This window comes from Pinus tabuliformis, chromosome 4_1, assembly GCF_031772625.1.
Source record: "Pinus tabuliformis cultivar Carrire ecotype Pingquan chromosome 4_1, CPIR1, whole genome shotgun sequence".
Lineage (NCBI taxonomy): Eukaryota > Viridiplantae > Streptophyta > Pinopsida > Pinales > Pinaceae > Pinus > Pinus tabuliformis.
This window is the reverse complement of record NC_142303.1, coordinates 124362939-124384516: the sequence shown is the minus strand read 5'-3', so window position 1 is coordinate 124384516 and position 21578 is coordinate 124362939.

Below are 21578 nucleotides of genomic sequence, written 5' to 3'. Positions count from 1 at the left end.
CTTCCGAACTTCCACTTATGCTAATACCGGGAGTGGACTCCCTTATTGGTTCAATATGCAATTTGTCCAATGGGACATTTGTTAACCTCTGTTCTATTTAATTATCAAAATTTTGAAGTTCTTCTTGGTTAAACTGAATTTGTGCCATATGCAGAACCTCTTTGAAAGTGTGCTTATACGGAAAGACATTGTCAAAGGAGTCTTCTTCATTAGCAAACACTTTTTTTTTTTTTTTTTTTCTCTAAGTAAGGCTAAACTATTATATTACAGCAAGAGCAAAGTTACATCATCAAAATTACAACGGGGCCGCGGCCCTGTAAGATTTGTCCTAGGATAGACAGTAGACTCAGGAGTATTCATGCCAGGATTACATAGGATAGAAACTTAGAGCAACACTCATGTAGCTGACACATGGACAAAAACACGTGAAGAACACCGACACAGAACAGAGATAACAGAAAACCGACACAATTACATAGAGACAGAGTAACAGACTCATATATAACCGTGTAGGGAGCTGACAGAGAAAAATTCTTGCTGTAAAACCTGGAGCGCGAGCTGGGCATGTTAATCTTCATCAGTAGTTTGCGGTTCATCTTCCGTCTTGCAGCAGGGAGGCTGGAGGATGGCCTTACCAGGGTTGCGCGTTCCACGGTCACTTGGGCCAGCGCCATAGTCACGAACAGGTTCTCTCGGGCCTGCTCCCGGGTCATGTATGGGCCGCATCATATCAACAGCAGGGAATTCCATTTCCACCGTAGGAACAATCCCAGGAACACGCGGAGGGTTGGCTTGGGGATTGCCTTCCTCATCTTCCCAAGGATTGCTGCAGTGCTCCACAGAAACAGTCACGAAGAAAGTGGAATTGGCTAAGGTGCAGGGAAGGCGGTATCTCACCATTGGGTGTTCCATATGCCCACAGTCCATTCGCGCTGGAGGTTCCACAATTCTGCCTCTGCCCGGGGGCCTTACCCTCGGTCTTCTGCACTCAGAGGTTTCTTCAATTGAGGAAGAAGTCGAGGGGGCTCTTCCACTGTAGCCTCCCCTTCCACTGTTACCCCTTCCACGATTGCGCTGCATCCTGGTCCTCTGTACAGGGCGATCAATTCCCCAACGCAACTGCAGATGACAGGTGTGCAACACCACTGTTGGCACAGGTTTACTGCCAGACCAAATCCTAGCCTCCCAATTGCCCAAAGCTGTGGCAGCAGAGCCTTGACCTTCGCTCTCAAAGCTTGAATGAGAGTCGAGACACTGAAACTCCACCACTTCCTTTGAAACCAGAACAAGAGCCAACGAGAGATGCGGGTATGTAATTCCCCCAGTTTCCCAAGTACACAGCACTGCCAAATTCTCAGAATCGCAACTGGCTTGCTTGTAAGCCTGCCAATTGCCCCACTCTGCAGCTACTAAACACTCACATTCGCTCTCAGGGCCTGAATGAGAGCCGAAGTGCTGAACCTCCGTCACCTCCTGCAAGATCAGAACAGGTGCAGATGGGAAATGCGGGAGAATGTCCGAGAGTTTGCAGTTATGAAGCGCCATGTTTCGCTTCTCAAGACGCGCCATGAATGTCGACAGGACGCCACTGTCAACAACCTTAACTCCCTTCCTTAAATGCAGCGGGTTGGTGTAGTTATGGTGTGTCCTCCTGGCATGCGTGGCTCGTCCGGGCGGACACCTGCCCTTCGGACGAGCCTTATGCGCCATGTGTCTAGCAACCACCCGCATCCGGGGGAGAGAGATCCTTTTGCACCAGGGTGATGCAGTCTTTTTTGAGTTGTTCATCTTCAACTATGTCCAGGGGTCCTGAGAAGTGAGTTGAGGTCTGGGTAACTCCTTGGTTAGCCAGTCTATCGGCTACCTTATTTGCTGTTCTTCGCACATGCTGAAAGGTAAAGCTATGTGGATTTGTAAGCTTTGCTTCCAAGGCTTCCAACCTGCTCAAGAGTCTCCAGCTGGTCGCTACCTTGTCCGCTGTTGTTCCTACTTGGATTTTCTTGGCTGCATTGATTAGGATGAGAGAATCGCCTTCAACCTCCAGTGGGAGGAAGTGAAGTTGCTCTGCGAAGCAGATCCCCTGCCAAAGTCCTTCCATTTCCGCTACATTATTGGTATCTTTGCCGAGAGAGCCATAGTATATGTACATGGGTTTGCCGGTGTGACTTCTGATGATTCCTCCATAGCCTGCCGGACCAGGATTACCCTTTGCTGCTCCATCAAAGTTGAGCTTGAAAGAGTTGAGAGCCAGAGGGGACCAAGAGGATGGAGAGGTGGGCCCGCGGGGGGGGCGCGTGGTGACCTTTGCAAAGGCTGAAAGGTCAAGATTCCATGCTTTAAAGATTTCCTTTTCTTGTTGCGTTTCTGGCATATCAGTGTCATACCAGGTTCTGATAGCTAAGGTTTCCTGGACATTTCTTTTATAGATGAGCCACAGGGCGTCTATTGATCTGGAGGAGTTGTTGAAGATGCGTGAGTTGCGCTCTTTCCAGAGCAGCCAGTACATGAAACCTGGAGTAAGATCCCATAAGGAGTTGAGTATTTGGCATCGAAACGGATTCTTGTCCCAGTTCCTTATATTGTCCGTCACATCTTCGCTCCTTGGTGCTGCTCTTTTGTTGCAGTGCTCCACCCTCTCCCATAGTTGCTTTGCTAGTGGACAGGACTCCATTAAATGGCTGATTGTCTCAGTGTGGAGATTACAGTTCGGGCATCTGGAGGGCCCGATGAATCCTCGTTTTAGCAAGTTATCCCAAGTGAGTATACGCCTCTTACTGAGCAACCATAGGAAGGTTGAGATTTTGGGCCAGAGCCCAGGAAGCCAGACTCGTGCCCAGATTTGGTCTTGATTCTCTTGGCTGTTTGAGTAGCGCAGCTGATGTGCTTCTTTAGTGGTAAATGTTCCCTTGTGCTTGTGACCCCATCTGAGCTTGTCCTGCTGGTTGGAGTAGCGTATTTTACGGTGCACAAGTTCCTGGTCCAAGTCTGAGAATGTTTCCCCTGCCCAGTCTCTTTGCCAGCTGTTTGCAGATCTCCATGTTTGGTATTCTTGATGGTGCGTTTGCTGCCAGAATTGATGCACGTGAATGAGGTTTTCTTGTTGCATATACGATTGCCAGAGTGGCATCTGGAATAGATTAGTCAGCTTGGGGAGTTGCTGCCACGAATCCTCCCAGAACTTGGCTGACGTACCTGAGTGTATTTCCCAAAAGCTATGGTCCTGTATGAAGCTGCTGTGTATCTTCGCCGCATTCCAGATTGGAGAGCCCTTGGCACTGGGGTTGATTCTGATAAGTTCTTGCCATTGACTTCCCATAGCGTATTATGCTTGCCATAAGCGAGCCCAAGGTGTGTGAGGCTTGGAGAGCCAGTTCCACCACATGCGGGCTCCCATAGTGTTGTTGCTTTGAAGAGGATCTCGAAGCCCTAGACCTCCCTCTGTTTTGGGTTTACATACATCTTTCCAATTCACGAGGGCCCATTTGCGGTTTCTGCCCGAGGAGCCCCAGAGGAAGTTTCGTTGAAGGTTGCGAATAGCTTTAAGGACCCATTTTGGATCTACCAGAGTGGAGAAGAGATACAGCGGCATAGCTTGAAGGACAGACTTGATCAGGACCAATCTGCCGGCCATATTGAGAGCTCGAAAGGTCCACAAAGATAGTTTTGATTCCAGCTTATCAAGGAGGGATTGCCATGACGCATTTTTAATAGCAGAGGCCGAGAGGGGCGCTCCAAGATATTTAGATGGCAGATGAGAGATGGTGAATCCCAAGATTCTGGCTATGTTCCTTTGAGTGGAGGGGGGGGGTATTGAAAAAGAAGAGCTGCGATTTGGAGGCGTTGATGGAGGTACCGGATGCTTCAGAGTAGAGGGAGAGGAGCGATTTAAACATGGAAGCTTCTTTTGAGGATGGGTGGCCAAATAACATGGTGTCATCCACGAATTGTTGATGGGTCAGCGGATTGAGGCCATGAATGGAGATACCCTTAAGCTTGTGAGAGGCTGTGGCTGCTTTGAGTAGTCTACTGAGCCCTTCAGCCATTAAGACAAAAAGAAAAGGAGAGAGAGGATCCCCTTGTCTTATGCCACGAGAGGGCCGAAATGGAGGAGAGGGGGATCCATTCAGAAGGACTGAAAAGCTAGGGGAGGTAATAAGGTTCATGATCCACCTGGTCCATGTAGCACTAAATCCAAAGGCTAGAAGCATTTTTTGGATGAAATTCCAACTAAGCTTATCAAAAGCTTTGGAGAGGTCGAGTTTTAGAATCATACCTGATTTCTTGAGGATCTTTAAAGAGTGTATGACCTCGTTGGAAAGTATGATTCCATCCATAATCTGCCGTCCTTCCACATAGCCTGTCTGCTCCGGCGATATAAGTAGGGGGAGGAGAGGTTTGAGCCGATTTGCAATAACCTTTGAGATGAGCTTGTATATAACATTGCAGAGTGCGATAGGTCTGAAGTTCTCCAACCTGTTGGGTTCTTCTCCTTTGGGAACCAGGGCTAGAAAAGTTGTATTGAGGGACGGTAGGATCCAATGCATGCTTCTGGATTCTTCAACCAGATTCCAAACTTCATTCTTGATGAGGTCCCAGAATTCGTGGAAAAAGTTAGCTGTGAAACCATCAGGACCTGGCGCTTTTCCATCCTTGAGTTGAGCCATGGCTTCTTCGACTTCTTGCATGGTAGTGGGCTGAAGTAATCTGTTGTTATGATCCTCAGTAATTATGCTTGGAATGTGCTGTGTGATGGCTCGGATTGCTGCTTCTCTGTTTGCAATGGGCTCCGTTAATATTTCCTTAAAATACCCTGTGAATTCCTTTTCCATATCCTCATGCTCTTCAATTCTTTCACCTTGTTGGTTGTTGATGAACGCTATGTTATTATGCATTCGACGTTGAATGGTGGTCTTGTGGAAGAATTTTGTGTTCTTCTCCCCTTCTTTGAGCCAGTTGATTCTTGATTTTTGCCGCCAGAGTATTTCTTCTTGCTTCCTGCGTTCCTCAATTTGGTTCCATAGTTCCTGTTCTTGTTGTGCTTGTTCTTCTGTTCTGCCTTGGAGGATGAGGTTTTGTTGGAGTTTACTCATTTGCTGTTCTAGTTGGAAGCGTTTCTCCTGAATGTTGCCAAAACTTGTGCGATTCCAGATTTTGAGGACATGTTTCAGATTCTTTAGCTTTTGCTGAAATTGATACATTTTGGCACCCTGCGGCGGAATGTAGGCTGCCCAAGCATCGTGGACAACCTTTCTGAAAGTGGCGTTTGTGAACCAGAATGCCTCGAATCTGAAGGGTCTGTTGCATTGGTTACTTGGTCTGGACCATTGTAGCAAAATTGGCCAGTGATCCGACCCTCCTTGTGGAAGGATGGAAGCATGAAAATCCCCTCCAAGATGGATTGCATTGTCAGAGAGAAAGAATCTATCAAGGCGGGAGGCTATGTGTTGTATGCCTCGTCGCTTGTTTGTCCATGTGAAAATTCCATTAGAGGTAGGGATGTCCATGAGATGGTTGGTTCGAATGAATTCTTTGAGGCTTTCGCTGTCACTGTCGAGCCCTATTCGGCCTCCCTGTTTCTCCGTCATTGAAGTTATTATATTGAAGTCACCACCCCCTATCCATAACGGGAATTGTCTGCTTTCATTGAGTTGAGCAAGCGTTTCCAGAAGTTCTAACTTTTGTTGAACTAATTGAGGGAAATAGACATTTGTAAGGTGGCCATGTATGCTGGTGCCAACGAGATGGAATGAGGCTTGAATGAAATGGAGTGTGGCGTGAAAGTCGTATAATGTGACTATCTGAGGGTTCCAAAAGATGGCTAAGCCTCCTGAGGCTCCAGAGGCATCAACAGAGATGGCTCTGCTTCCTGCCCAAACTTTGCCTCGGATTCGTTCAATAGCATCCGTGGTGCTTTTGGTTTCTTGCATAAAAACTATGGTTGGTTTTTCTTGCTGAATCAGGTGTTTGATCATTCTGTGTTTTGAGGGACTGTTGAATCCTCTCACATTCCATGATATTAGCTTCATGTAAACTATGGTTTGGGTTTGTAGAATTTTGTCAACTTAGGGAATCGCCCCGATTCCATAAGTATTTCACCTAATGCTATGGTGCGCTGGAGTTCTGTCTTTCGTCCTCTTTTCTTGAGGTCCTTGAGTAGCTTTTTTCCATCCCATGGGCTGCCTCCCTGGATACCCAGGCTTTTTTTATGCTGCGCCTTGGCTAGGACTCCTTCCAGCTTGTCGATCTGCCAAGGTTGAATGGAGTTATATTCTTTTTGTTTGCATGCTGTTTCAAGTGTGAAGATATCTAATCCATCAATAGTGACATCCGCTTGATCTTCTTCCATAACAATGTTGTCATCTAGAGCTTCCTCATCCTCTTCGTGCTGAAGCCTGAGAGCAAGAGTAACATCGGTTTCCATATCGGAGTCCTGCTGCTTGCTATCCTTTGAGGAGTGTTCTTTGGAGAATGAGGAGGGACTGAAATTTGATATGGATTTGCCTTTCTCCATAGAGGGACTGGGTGTGGGTTTCATTGGATCAGGGTCAGAGACTTGCATGGGATCTGGGCGTGAGTGGGGTGGAGAGGGCGGAGAGGGAATGTGAGGGGGTTCAGAACTGGGTTGGCCAATATTTTCTTGCATTGCAGGAATGGAGAATTTATTCTGGTGGTCCACTTTGGGAGTGTTTTCAATGACTGGCTGGCTCTTTTTGGCATGCCTGCGGCGGTTGGGGATTTTGATGAAACCTTCTGAGTCCATTTCAGAGCCAGCAGCAGCTGCTTTGGACTGGACATTTAAGGGGCAGTCACGGAAGAGGTGACCGTGCTCATGACACTTACGACAGCGAAAGGGAATGTGTTCATAATCTAAAGATTGAGTCCATTCATAATCATCATGATAGAGCTTTACCGTGTCCGTGAGAGCGTTGGTAAGGTGCATCAGGACGCAGATCCTGGCATAAGAGGTGTACTTGCGAGTCTTTGTCTCAGCTGCAACTCTAATGAAGGTGCCCAGTTTGTTGCCTATGTCCGCAAGTGTTTCTTCTCTCCAGTATTCTGCAGGAAGGGAGTACATCCTGATCCAGACTGGCACCCAGCTGAAGTCCTCCTTGTCAGGATTGAATCTGGGCTTCCATTCAGTGAGATAAAGGCCTGAAGAATTGAAGAAGTACGTCCCTCCTTCGAATATTCTCACTCTATCCTCCACACAGTGAAATATAGCAGTGAAGAAGCCCTTTGGTCCTAGTTGCAGAGTTATTTGACCTTTGGGTTTCCACTTTGAGGCTATCCAGCCTTGTAAGGCCCTTTCCGTTGGCCAGAAGCCTAAAAATTTTCCTATGAGTGCATGGTCTTGCATGTACTGGATTTCACCATTGATGCGCTGGCTGGGCAGGTCCACTTTGATGGGTTCAGCCGCTTTTGGGATGCAGGTGGCTGATGTAACTTTACGCTGAGTCGTTTTGGCTTTATCAGGCGTCTCTTTGTCGTCTTCTACTTCTTTTGTTGGGGCCGTATGGATCCTTGCTTCCACTTTCTGATTTGCGCCTTGTCCTGTCTCTGGGTCGGCGTCAGAAGGGGGTGTAGTCTGAGAGTGCCGGGTAGCGTCAGAGCTTGCTGAGTGTTTTGGAGGGGGAGCAGAGCTCTCCCCTCCTCCCGCCATATCCATTGCTATCGACCAGCAAGGAGTCGGCGGCTGTAGCAGGGCGAAAAAACAGGGCGGCGGCTGGTTAGGGTTTGGGTGCAGGAACAGAGCTCATCTCAATTCACTCAACTCCCAACAATGAGTGAAAAATTCTTTACAACACCAAAGGGATCGTACTGCTTCCCTAGGAACTTTGGTAGCTGTAAACATAGAATATTATCAACCTCTTTAAAAACATGACCTATGTCAAATAATGCAAAATCCCCATAGACTATAGGGAATTGGGGCCAAATGGCCTTCTTAGAATCTTTGAGTACTTTTCTCATTCCCCCAATACCACAGGTCTGGTAAGCTATTTCTCTGGCCATTAGTTTTCCGAGAACATACAAAGGAAGGACGTGGAGTGAAGCAATGCTACCAAATACCTTAATGTATGTGAATAATTCCTCCCTGAACCATCTTCCCACAGGGAGAATGTCAACTTCAGCTTCTGGGGAGAATCTTGGGGCGTCTTTGTTGTATAGCATTCTATGAATAGGGAGCATCACTCAATGACAAATCTTGTAGAAATGTAGGATGAAATTGGATTCCCATAGTTCTTTGTGATAAACCAGAATAGGGAGAAGGTTTTGTACTATCCATTTCCACCCCATGATAGGAAAATTGGAGACAAAACAAATGGTGTCCATGAAGTAGGCACTTAAAAAGAATGAAGGGTAAACCCTCTGAGCAAAACTTATTTTAGTTCGATATCCTGAAATAGCAGAGGCTAAATTATCTGATAAAATTTGGGCCCAATCCATTATGGTGGCATTAGTGCCGCATTGAATAGAGGTAACCAATCCGATGAAAACTTATTGATATCTGACTTCCCAAATAGTCTACATAACATTGTAGCGGAAAAATAGTAAGGAGAGCAAAGAGAGCCAGTGGCGTACATACCATTTTTATCCTTCTTTAGTGGTTCCACCTTAGCAGACCAACTTTTTGTGCACTTCGCCAAGTCTTTGTTGTCCTTGGCGAGTTTTTCTACAAATTTCTTGTTGTAGGAAGCCTGAGGTTCTGGCAAGTGATAAAAGCGTCTCAAATTGCTTGGGGTGAATGACCCCATGACTAGTTGATTGGCTATCTTGAACTCTCTATCAGATATATCTGCATGATCTATGACCCATTTAACCATATCAGTGTAGGGAAGTATCTTCAGCCTTACCGCAATATGATGTAGAAACGAGCATGAAAGCTCAATTAGGGACGCTTCAGAGGAGCCGTGTCCATCTGCTGTAACTGTAACTTTCATAATTCTCAGGGTTTCCTCTTCTAACAGTCGGTACATGGCTTCCCAGGTAGATATCCCTTCTTCCTTAGTACAAGTGGTGTCTATGAATAACGGAGTCATTTTTGACTTGTCAGATGCAAGATCCTTGCATTTCTTTCCCATTACGCTCTGTGTGCTGCTCCTAAAAATTTCAAGTAGAGAACAAAGATACGATAAGGATGATAGTGAATAACGAACAAAAATAAGGTGATGGGAAAACTTTTATTTCTTTAAATCATATCAAAGATATCACCTTGCGTGAAATGGTCATTTTACCCTGATCCAAATCATTTTTAATAAATAACCACCAATGGACCATTAAGCTAAAATTTAATGCTCATAACTTTGCATCAAGAGATGTAAAGTACTATCATAGAACTTTGAGCCCTTAGATTTGCGATAAAGTGATTTTGTGATTTGCTTCGCAATATCGCAGATCGCGATATCGCAAATCCTATTATCATTAACAATCATTGTTTCATCGGGTGGCTGTGATATGTGATTTGCGAGAAGCTTATCAAATTTCGCAAGATTTGGGTGTTTTATATTAACTGGCATTGCGGATTTTGAAATCTGCGACACGCGATGAGGTTGTAAGGCTTTGTGATCTCGCATTCTCGTGGATGGCATTCTCAAGGAGTTCTTTGCGTAAGAGATGTCCGCCATGACCTTTTTGCGATGCGATGCTATTGTTTTAAAAAGAGGGTTTTATGAAAGGTTTACTTAATATTTGAGAATTTTTGCTTATAAAGATTTTCTTGGGTTTTATGGCCATATAGTGCTTAGGTATGGAAAAGGTAAATTTACACGTTTTAGCAAGTTTCACTTTGATATCTTGTTTTATTCTTAAACAAAAAGGCATTATTAAGTGCTAAATTTTGATTTTTTGGAAGGGTCCCCATTTATTAATGTTATTGCCAATACTAATAAAAAAGGGGGTTGTTGATGGTCACAACAGGGTGCTAGATTCTTCATCTTCTCAATGTAATAAGGATATAGTTTGCTCAATACAAAGGTTCTTTTTCCCAATTTCTGTCCCTGTGATCTATGCGCGCTAATGGTTATTTCTCACTCCTGATCTAAGTCTTCAAACAGGGGGTCGAGATGGTATGTTTGGGCCCACCAGTCTAGCTCGACATCCCCTCTGGTGTGTATCATCTATAAATATTAGCATCGGTGTGTTTTATACTGTGTGATTGACAAAACTATAATTTCTAGATCCAGTATTTACATTTATTTTCATAGATGCAATGTTCTTGTGACTAAATTGATTGCAGAAAGTTGAAGAACCTATAACGATAGAACAATACTCGATTTAGGCATTAGGTCCAGTCTTTATCACCCGTTTTGGGTGCCATCACATGATATTTATGCTTTATCTGATAATCAATCAAATGAGGTTTTATATTGCAAGCTTGGTTTACTTCGAATGATGGTTTCGTTTCTAGATCGTGGTCATATTTGTGAGCTTCCAGTATTGAGTTATTATTTTCCTTTTTGAGAGCAGGTTAGACCTACTTCCATCCTTACTTCTGGTTCGAATTCTCAACGATCCTCTTGCATTATCTTTTGAATTCCTGATATGGATCTTGATTTAGATTTATGGGTTGTCGAATGAGTCAGATCTAATTTTGAAGAGTGCATTGAAAGACACATCAACTTAATAAAATTCTATTCCCTTTGACAAAGTAAGAGACTTTGTTCTTGAGTTGTTTGGGGTTTTATGGTTTAACAATAAAAGTGTGCTTGATCAAGGACATCCACTCTTTTTAAGACTTGTGATATTTTTGGATTCGAGTTGATGTAAATTGTGCCGTACAAGAACCACATTAAGTACATGAACCTATGTTAAAATAGGAAAAAAGAGTTATTTGCAGAATGATGATATGCTTGTTTCCAAAATTCTTCATTTGACTTCATTTGTTTACTTACCTTCATATTATTATTGTAAAATTTGTTTTTAATAGTGGTTTGAGAACATTTTGTTGTGGATTGTGATGACAGTGTGATTGAAGGATATTTTGTTTGCACACAATGACTTCTTTTCAATTGATAGGCTTATAATACACCAATGTTTTGTTAAAAAACCTGCTTAATAAAGTTTGGGGACTGATTTGAATTTTCTTTTAGAGTGAGAACTTAGATTTAATTACATGAATTGAATTTGGAGTTTATGTAGAAGGGTTTTCTCTTTAAATTGTCAAAACATTGGGTTTGTTTTCAATTGATTAATAATTAGGGCTGCCTTCAAATGTTAGTGTTTTGTAGGGTTAATGTTTGCATTAATCACGGTCTTCAGCTTTAATAAATTCTTTTGATCACAGGATTGGAGTGAATAAATATTGTTGTTTGCAAGTTAGATTAGGGTTTTGATTTACAGGTAGTTAGAGTCCTTCTCTGGCATTTCTGATGTTGCGCCTAAAATTTTACGAATTCCCTGATTGACAATTAAATATTGGTCCATTAATATGCCCTATAATGTACCCAACATTTTGGCGCCATTTTCGGGGAGGCGCTTAGGGGATTAACCTTCGTGACCTGTTGCAATTTGGTTTTTTTTTCACCTAGTTTCTCTTACAAGTTCCTGTTCTTTGAATTTATTTCTTTCCTTCCTATATTGGTTATTTCAAGGTTTTTCATCTCTCAGGTGTTGTAAGAACCCCCCTATATATACTAATCCATGTAATTAAATAATATATGAGTAGGATTTATGAAAATAGGAAAATGGTATTTTGAGGAATCACTCAATGAAGAGTTTTGATACTGATATAGAGACATATAAATCATCCAATGAAGAACTCGCAAGTGCATAATTTAATATTTTGCTTAAACATACAGATAATATTATTAAATATTTGATTTTAAAGTTGGATGATTTGCAGGAAGAACATAAGAAGGATAAAGAACCACTGCTATTTTTTTGCACCAACTATAGAAAGAAACACTTCCTTGGAAAGTGTCCACTTAGTAGCCAGAAAGTTTGCAGAATTTGTGAAGAGGCTCATGCAACAAAACATTTCCCATCACTTCTAGGGTTATTAAAAGTACTTAGGAAATCAAGTAAGAAATTGAATCAACCACCAGGTATAACTCAAAACCCATCATCATTTAATACTTGGAATAATGTTTATTATCTTGAGCTTCCTCAACAGATTTATAATCCTACAGTTCCATGGAAAACTTTTAATCCTCCTCCAATTGAATACCCTACTTCATGGCCACAATGTCCCTCTCCTTGGCCCTCTTCTTTGAGTCAGATATCCCCATGGCCTCAAGAATAGTTTGGATCCTTCTCTGTAGGGAAGTCTTCCATGCAAATTCAATTACATGAGCATCAACAAAAGCCATAATTTTTTCCCAATGCACCACCAAGTTATCCTCCTCCATGATCACAACTGCCTGTGAAACCTTACTCTAATCCATATCCTAGCCCTTATCCTAACCCATAACTTAGCCCTAATCCAAACTATAATCCATACTCTAATTCAAAGCCTCCACCTAACCCTAGTCCACAACATAATATAAACCCTAACCCTAATACTAACAAGGAGGTTACACAAAAAACTAAAACACCTGTTCTTCTCGTTGACTCCCCTACTAAGTGTAATGATATATATTCGAGTTTGGGGGAAGGGGTGAGTTTGGATACATCTCCTATCACTACGGAACATTCACCTCGGGAAGATATAAGATACTTAGAGGAGAAATATTCAATTGGAACCTATTCTAAAACTGTTGTTGAATCTCAAAAACCTAGAATTTACCTTAACTATTCTTGTCAGTCTAAAAAGGATATATTTGAGCCTGAACTTGAGGGATTTTTCTTTTGTCTTTCACCATATCCTTCATTCCTCCAAGAGAGTTATCCTCAAGTTGTGGAAGATTTTTACAGTTTGGAGAATCATAAATATGTGGATCCCATTGAATTTTGGTTTGAAGCAGACATCAACACACCTTATTACCTCATCATTAAACAACTCTTGTTACCATTTTAATTAAAGCAACTGCTTTCTCATAGTCTGGTATTTGTTGAATTTTATTCTTTAAAATTGAGAGTGAGTATATTTAGCATTTTTTTACACACATGGCTACATCGTAAGTACTCCTAGACTTGAAGGGGATCTTCCTCTCTTTAAATTAGGGTAGGGTAGTAAAAAAGAAATGAATAATAATTCGATCTGAAATAAATTTTTATAGTAGCACTCTTGAAAATGCAATTCCTAAGGCACAAATATTGAAAATTATGTCATTATACACTCTTGTGGTAAGACTTGTCAGAAGAAATTCACTCTTAATGCCTCATATTTTATAAAGTGACTTTGATTATTGGCCGATATTATTCATTGGGTCAATTACGAATATTTTTATTGTTATACTTTCCATTCCTAAGCTTAAAAATCTATTACTATCTTATTCATTCTAATAGACTACCATCTAAGAAACCGTTTCAAGTTTCTCTTCGAAGGTATTGATGAAAAGCCTCCTATGGTGGACCACTCCTATAAAACCCTAACGAGAAAGGAATCTGTATGTCATTATCCAAGATGTTTTCTTTAAAATGAGTCTTTAGGGTAGAAGGACCAACCAATAGATATTAGGAATTAAAATGTTTTCATGTCATCCCGTCCTCTTAAAGAGAAAAGTTTCCTACCCACCTATTCAGTAACCTATTTAAGGTTAATGATAATCAGAATTTATTTTAAAATGATTAATTGAGGGATGGGAGGTTTCATTACGAGCCAACCTACCATGATCATGAGTCATAATGAGAATGACATTACTGCTACTGGTCACCAAGCCAGAGTAATCGATTTCAACTAAAAAAGTGGAAGATAAGAGGTCTCATCACGAGCTGACTTGTTCATTCTTATTAGTTCTTATGAATGGAACTGTCGTTAGCTGGTTACTAAGCCAGGACAATGGCCTTCAATTAATTTCTAAACAAATTTAAATTCTTTCAATTGACTCTAAATTTATATCTAATAGGTGGGACATAGGCATTTCATTGGGCTAAAATGCATCCTTGTCGAGTCTATAGATGCTTGCTAGCAGCAGGGCCATGCTTGTGGTATTAAAGTTATTTTTACACTATGATTTACTTGGTTATTTTTGTCTTTCCCTGAAATCATTATCATATCTCTCTGAGAATGGATTTAAGATCCTTTTAGTAATTTTATTTGGAGTTCTATCTTTCAGAAATATGAAGGTTTTCATGGATTTGGGACCCTTAGTGCAGGTGATTCACTTTTCTTGAAGAAGAGGAGCTTCAACTATATGCTTGGGTAATGGTAAGATGGTCATCCTGGGGAGGTATAATTGTGTTATCTCTCTTTTCCCTATCTCTTTTAATGCCTTGGCTTTCAAATGATATCACTTCTATTTATAATAATGAGGCTATTGAAAGTGAAAACCTACTAACTAAGGCTACTCTTGAGATGATTTGTGGAAATTTTATGGTTGGCTATTTCATTATGACACTATCCTTGCATTTTAGCATTTTTATAGTAGTCTTGGTATCAAACTTTCTTGAAATAAAGAATCCAACATGAAATAAACCAACATATATCTCCATTGTTAATCATATATAGTAGGAAATCTTTGCAGGGATATTTCAATCTTATTTTTTTGCAAGGGAGAAACAATAACAACAGTTGATTCACTTGCATGGGGACATGAAAGATGATCGACATGGGGGGATGTTAGGCCTCTGTTTTGTCTTTCTTTATATCACTTTTTATTTGGAAATCCCTCATGCTTCTGTATATTTTGTATGGTTATTGTCATCATTTTGTGCATTCTTGGAGATGATAAAGTAAATATTTATTATTTAGCACATCTCCCTTTTTTTAACAAGATTTGACATTTAAGCCTTTATTAATGATGGTTTTGTGTTTGTAGGTTTAAACATGGTCAATTACCTTCTTACACATATGAAAATGGGCCTTGATCATGAAACCACCTCCCTATTCTACGAATTATATTCCTGCACTATGCATTGAATTCCTACACTAGTTCATCTACCTACAATAGTCAAAGGCTGTTGTTTATTGGAGCTAGCCATAAGGTTCAGTTTCCAGTTGGCATATCTATGAGGATATCCTAAAGAACGTGAATAAAGGAGGGAGCGCAACTACCTTTCCATTTGCAGTTAAAAAAAGGTCAAAGAGGAAGCAATGTATGCTAAAAGAAACTCTCACATAATAAGACTAGATTTCATTAGTTGGACACAGGCGTTATCAAGTTTCTATCACTGTCAAGTCAAATATCTAAATTATTTGTTCAAACTGACTTTACAGGAAAATCATTGGGACATTTCTAGAACTAATTTCTTTGTCCATGATCGAATTTTTCTGATCCATCGAGAGTGAATGGTTAAGATATTATTAGATCGATCTCGTTTGTTTGGAATAGCAACTTCACTAGATCTATTCCTGGCAAACAAATACATATGATTCGATTAGTTTTGGTAACAAATATTGGCCTAACAAATCTATCTCTATATTTTAAATCAATTATAAATTGAACGATGACCCTGTGAAAAAGGATGATGATGTTATCATAGGATTATTGTTGGCTTAGATTGAGAGTGTCAACCCCTTTTTTGGGCACTAGACTCTTCCTCTCCCTAATGTAATAAGGACCAAATTTGATCAATACAAAGGTTCTATTGCCCAATTTCTATCTCTCTGATCTATGCACGCTAATGGCTATTTCTCATTCCTGATCTAAGTCTTCGAATAGGGGGTCGAGATTGTCTGGTTCGGCCCACCAGTCTAGCTTCACATCCACTCTAGTGTGTATCATCTATAAATATTAGCATTGGTGTGTTTTATACTGTGTTATTGGAAACACTATAACTTTTGTACGCACTGTTTAGATTTATTTTCATAGATGCAATGTTCTCGCGACTAAATTGATAGCATAAAGTTTATGAACCTATAATGGTAGTAAAATTCTCGATTCAGGCGTTAGGTCCAATCTTTATCACATGTTTTGGGTGCTATGGCATGATACTTATGCTTTATCTGATAATCGATCAAATGAGGTTTTATATTGCAGGCTTGGTTTTCTTCGAATGATGGTTTCATTTCTAGATCGTGGTCAGATTTGTGAGCTTCTAGTATTAAGTTATTATTTTCCTTTTTGAGAGCAGGTTAGACCTACCTTTGTCCTTACCTCTGGTTTGAATTCTCAGCGATCCTCTTGCGTTATATTTTAAATGCCTGATATGGATCTTGATTGAAATTTCTAGGTTGTTGAATGAGTCAGATCTAATTTTGAAGAGTGCGTTGAAAGACACATCAACTTAATAAACTTCTATGCCCTTTGAAAAATTGAGAGACTTTGTTCTTGAGTTGTTTGGGGTTTTATGGTTTGACAATAAAAGTTTGCTTGATCTAGGGCATCCACTCTTTCTAAGACTCGTGATATTTGTGGATTCGACTTGATGTAAATTGCACAGTACAGGAACCACATTAAGTACAAGAACCTGTGTTAAAATAGGAAACAAGAATTATTTGTAGAATGATGATATGTTTGTTTTCCAGAATTCTTCATTTGACTTCATTGGTTTACTTACCTGCATAGTATTATTGTAAACTTTGTTTTTAATAGTGGTTTGAGAACATTTTGTTGTGGATTGTGATGACAGTGTGATTGAAGGATATTTTGTTTTCATATAGTGATTTATTTTCAATTGATAGTCTTATAATACACCAATGTTTTGTTAGACAAATTTCTTAATGAAGTTTGGGGACTGATTTGAATTTTCTTTTAGAGTGAGAACTTTGATTTAATTGCATGAATTGAATTTGGAGTTTATGTAGAAGGGTTTTCTCTTTAAATTGTTAAAAGGTTGGGTTTGTTTTCAATTGATTAATAATTAGGACTGCTTCCAAATGTTAGTGATGTTTGCAGTAATCAGGGTTTTTAGTTTTAATGAAATATTTTGATCGCAGGATTGGAGTGAATAGAGATTGTTGTTTGCAAGTTAGATTAGGGTTTTGATTTGCAGGTTGTTGGAGTCCTTCTCTAGCATTTACAGTGCCACACCTCAAAGTTTACAAACTCTCAGATTGACAATTAAATGTTGGTCCATTAATATGCCCTATACTACACCCAACAAACCTTACAACCTTTGCCACTCCCTGCTTCTGTTTGGACAAATGTTTCCATGGATTTCATTACATGTCTCCCAAAGTCAGGAAAAAAACCAGTCATCATGGTTTTCTTTGACATAATTTCCAAATATGCTGATTTTTATGCTTTACTACAACTATTTACCCTAACATTAGTGACCCAATTTTTCATGGACCAAATCTTCAAATTGCATGGCATGTCGAATTCCATTGTGTCTGATTGAGACCCCACTTTCTATAGCAAATTTTGGCAGGATCTTTTCAATCCACAGGGCATGAAAATCCAACTGAGTATAACTTATCATCCCCAAACTGATGGTAAAACAAAATTAGTAAAAAAATGTTTGGAGACCTATTTATGGTGCTTCACTTTAGACAAGTAACATCGATGGGTATAGTGGCTGCCTTTTGTTGAATGGTGGTATACTACTAACTATCATGAAGTAACCAAGCTCATTCCATATGAGGCAGTGTATGACCAACTCCCACCTTCACCAACCTCTTATATCCCCAGATCTTCCAAAGTACAGGTAGCCGATCAATTCCTCGAGAACTGTGCTACCATGATTGCTCATCTCAAAGATAATCTACATCAAGCACATAATAGAATGAAGCAACAGGCTGACCAAGACCATTTAGAGAGGTCATTTCAAGTAGGTGACCATATGTTCCTATGACTCCAAACTTATAAGAAAACCTCACTTAAATGAAATGGCTACTAGAAACTAGCACCAAAATTCTATGGGCCTTATCAGGTACTTAATGTCTAGGAGCAGTCACTTACAAACTACCCTGTCGACTACTTAAAAAATCCACCCAGTCTTCCATGTATCTTGCATCAAGAATTTTGTGGGGAATAATTGTAGGGTTCATACAAGTCTACTAGAATTGGAGGAGAAAATTTCACTTTGGCTCCAACCTCAAGAGGTCCTCGATACTCATGAAAGACATCACCACAACCACACGATCAAGGAATTCCTCATCATGTGGAAGGACACCTCTCTAGAAGATACGACATGGGAACTGATCATTATTCCTCAGTAGTTTTCGTAGCTTCATCCTTGAGGACAAGGCTACTTTTGATGGGGGAGGGCATGTTAGGGTCGAACCCTAACCGCTTTATTTATGTAATAAGCCCAAGGGGCCTAGTCAGATTCATAGTTAGGTAGTTGAGTCAATAAAGACTATAAGCAGTTATCCACATTAATAATAATTGTAAGTGGTTGACCCAGATTACAGAGAAGGGACCACAATTAGTTATAAATAGGGAATAGTTGATAAATAAAGTGGTTAACCTGCATTATGCAATGGAGCAATGGTAGTTATGGTTTTGGATGTCATAAAGCAATAAAATTTGTTAGATAGCAAGGGAAGAATCATTGAGTTTTATTATAATTGAGATATGCTCTGTTGGAGGTTTTCCCCTCGAAGAGGCAAGTGAACATTGTATTCAGCTTCAGAATAATAAAATATCTTTGCATCTTATCTCAATTTATGTGATATATCTGTGTTTTTTGAAATATTGTTTCATATTTTTGGCATTCTGTTATTCTCGTAGGTCAAGTGCATAATAGCTCAAGAGATACCTCTATGGTCTCAAGAATTCACCTCATGCTTGGTACACTTGCATAGATTCTTATCTCAGTGGATTCAGATTCACTAAGAGTGAAGTAGATGCCAATATCTACTACATTGTGGTAGATGATAGTATTCTTATCTTAGTTCTCTATGTGGATGATTTGATACTGATAGGAAATGACAAGTTAATCCAATATTGCAAGGAGGAACTTGCAAGAGAGTTTGAGATGAAGGATATATTTTTGATGGACCGCTTCGTTGGCTCAGAGGTGTGGTAGTGAGATGGAGAGATATTTGTTGGAAAAGGGAAGTACACCTCTAAAATCCGAGATATTTGTTGGAAAAGGGAAGTACACCTCTAAAATCTTTAACATATTCCATATGCAGGATTGAAAATCCATGGATACTCCTCTAGGTACTAACTAAAGGAAATAGGATGCTTCTACAGGAGAGGCAATAGATGGAACTATCTATAGACAATTGGTGGGGTCCTTGATGTACTGAGTGAACACAAGGCCGAATATTTATTTTGCAGTGAACCAACTAGAAAGCAACAAAACATGTTCTAAGATACCTTAGAGGCACAACAAACTTTGGTTTATGGTACATGTTAATTGATGGACTAAAGATCTAAGGATTCACTGATGTAGATTGGGTAGGGAGTCCCTCAAATAGGAAGAAAACTTCGGGAGTACTCTTCAGTGTTGGGTCAAAAACAATTTCTTGGTATAGCAAGAAACAAACATCTGTAACACTCAACTAAGTAGAGGTCGAGTATATGGTTTCTAGTCAAGAAAAAAGTGAGGTTATTTGGATGAGGAAGATCCTAGTTGGTCTCTTCAGTCAGGGGATGGAGCCTACATTATCCACTGTGATAATAAGAGTTGTATAAAACTCTCTGAAAATCCAACGTTTCATGATTATAGGTCCAAGCATATAGACATTAGGTACCATCACCTGAGATATTGTGTGAAAAGGATGATTGTTATGTTATATTAAATTCCTACAGAGGAGTAGGATGCAAACATCTTGACAAAATATTTGTCAAGATGCAAGTTCAAGTTACAAAGGAGCAGTATTGGGGTTGTTTAGAACCCTTTTCTTGCTAACAAAGAGTGTTAAATTGTAGTAAGAAAATGCTTCATTTTACTTGTGCCTTAGTCAAATGAGGAAATTTGAATTTCCACTTTAGAAGGATGAGTTGGGTGGCAGTTAGAAGGAGTTACATGGCCAAATCACTTAATTAGGTTAGTCAATTTGAGTAGGTGGGCTAGTAGTAGAGTTGTGTGCTATTTGGTGGCTAAGATATAGATATCTAGTAGTGTTATATTTAATGTTTAACAACTAATTGAGCTCTATTATAAAATACAGTTAGTTAGGATTTCAGTTGAGCAGTGGAATTGTTATAAACTCAACTAACTATCAGTTAACTTGTTCATTTGCTAAAAATAGCCCTATATGCATGCATGCAATTCAAATTGCCTAATGAAGTTGGAGAGAAAAGGCACATTATAATTATGATTGTATACTAGTGAGTATACAGTGTTTGCATGTAGCGGGTGAGCTAATTTCCTTAGAAATTACGCAAGGAAATGAGAGCTTCCCTATTCTTTAGGAGCAGGAATTGCACAAGGAAATAGGAGGAAGCATGAGGCCTATTTTGGCTAAATGTTGGCTAGAGAAAACTCAGGAGGAGATCAATATTGCAGTGTAGATTGAGCTTCAAGCATTTAAGCAATCACTGTAATAGATCATTGTTCTCATATGATATAATACATACAAAGGAGGGTTTTTTCCTAGTTGATTTCCCCAGTAAAAACTTTGTGCATTGTGATTGAATGATTGCATGTGTTTGTATTGTCAGTTTTCCTTTTGCATAATTTAGTAGAAGAAATTTGTGTTTATTGATTTCAATCTGAATTCATCAGTAGCTGTAAATTTCGAGTTATTTCTACATTTAGTGAATATATGAAATAACATGTTAGTTCATGGGATAAAAAATGCCCCTATTTTCATACGATTAGGATATTAAACCTCTCAAGCTAGCCCTAAAATAATGGTCCAAATCCTCCCGAAAATCCCCATCAATAGCTCAAAAGGAAGCCAAATATCACTTGGTTGCTCATCAATTAAAGATGCAACCTAAGGCCATGGTTAATTATATAGTAGACCATCTCCTAATATTATCAAGAATGCAAGAATGATGATCTAAATTAAATATGCATAAGAACAATTATCTATTGGTAAAATCTCCATAATGATCATCACCTATGATACTCAAGGCTATGGATGAGGAAGGAAATTAGGTTGTTGGTGTGAAGCTCCCCATGCCATTAAGATAAGTGTTCCCCATATATTTAATAAATCATAAAGAAAGCACATGAGATGTCAAGTTACAAGGAAAAATATTATAGTTAAAAAATAATGATCATGCTTTAAAAAATAAAGCAATAACACAAGACCTCTTCCCCAATGTACAAAAAGACAAAAAAGACAAAGGAGAAGAAACGAGTTTGGATAAATCTGAAGGGTTGGGCATGCTTGGCCTTGTAATTATCCCCCAACTAAACCATCCTCATACATATTATTTCCCAGCAAGAGAAGAGGGGTTCTTTGGTTGAGAATGAAGATAATGTTTTGTAAACTTTAATGAGGAGCATAAGGATGGGCTACAGAGCCTATAACTTTCTTATTAATGCATAATAAAGAGCTTGTAACTTGCCTATTACTACATAATAAAGAGCCTATTCAAGGCAATCAAATGCTAGTTTTCCCATTTGGATTTCTAAGTAAACACTGAATTCTAATGTGATGAAAATATTTGTTTTCTAGGTAGTTCCCTATTTATGAGTTCAAAATGAAGTTTATCCAGATTTTAATGGTTTGTTGTGTTTTTTTTTCACAA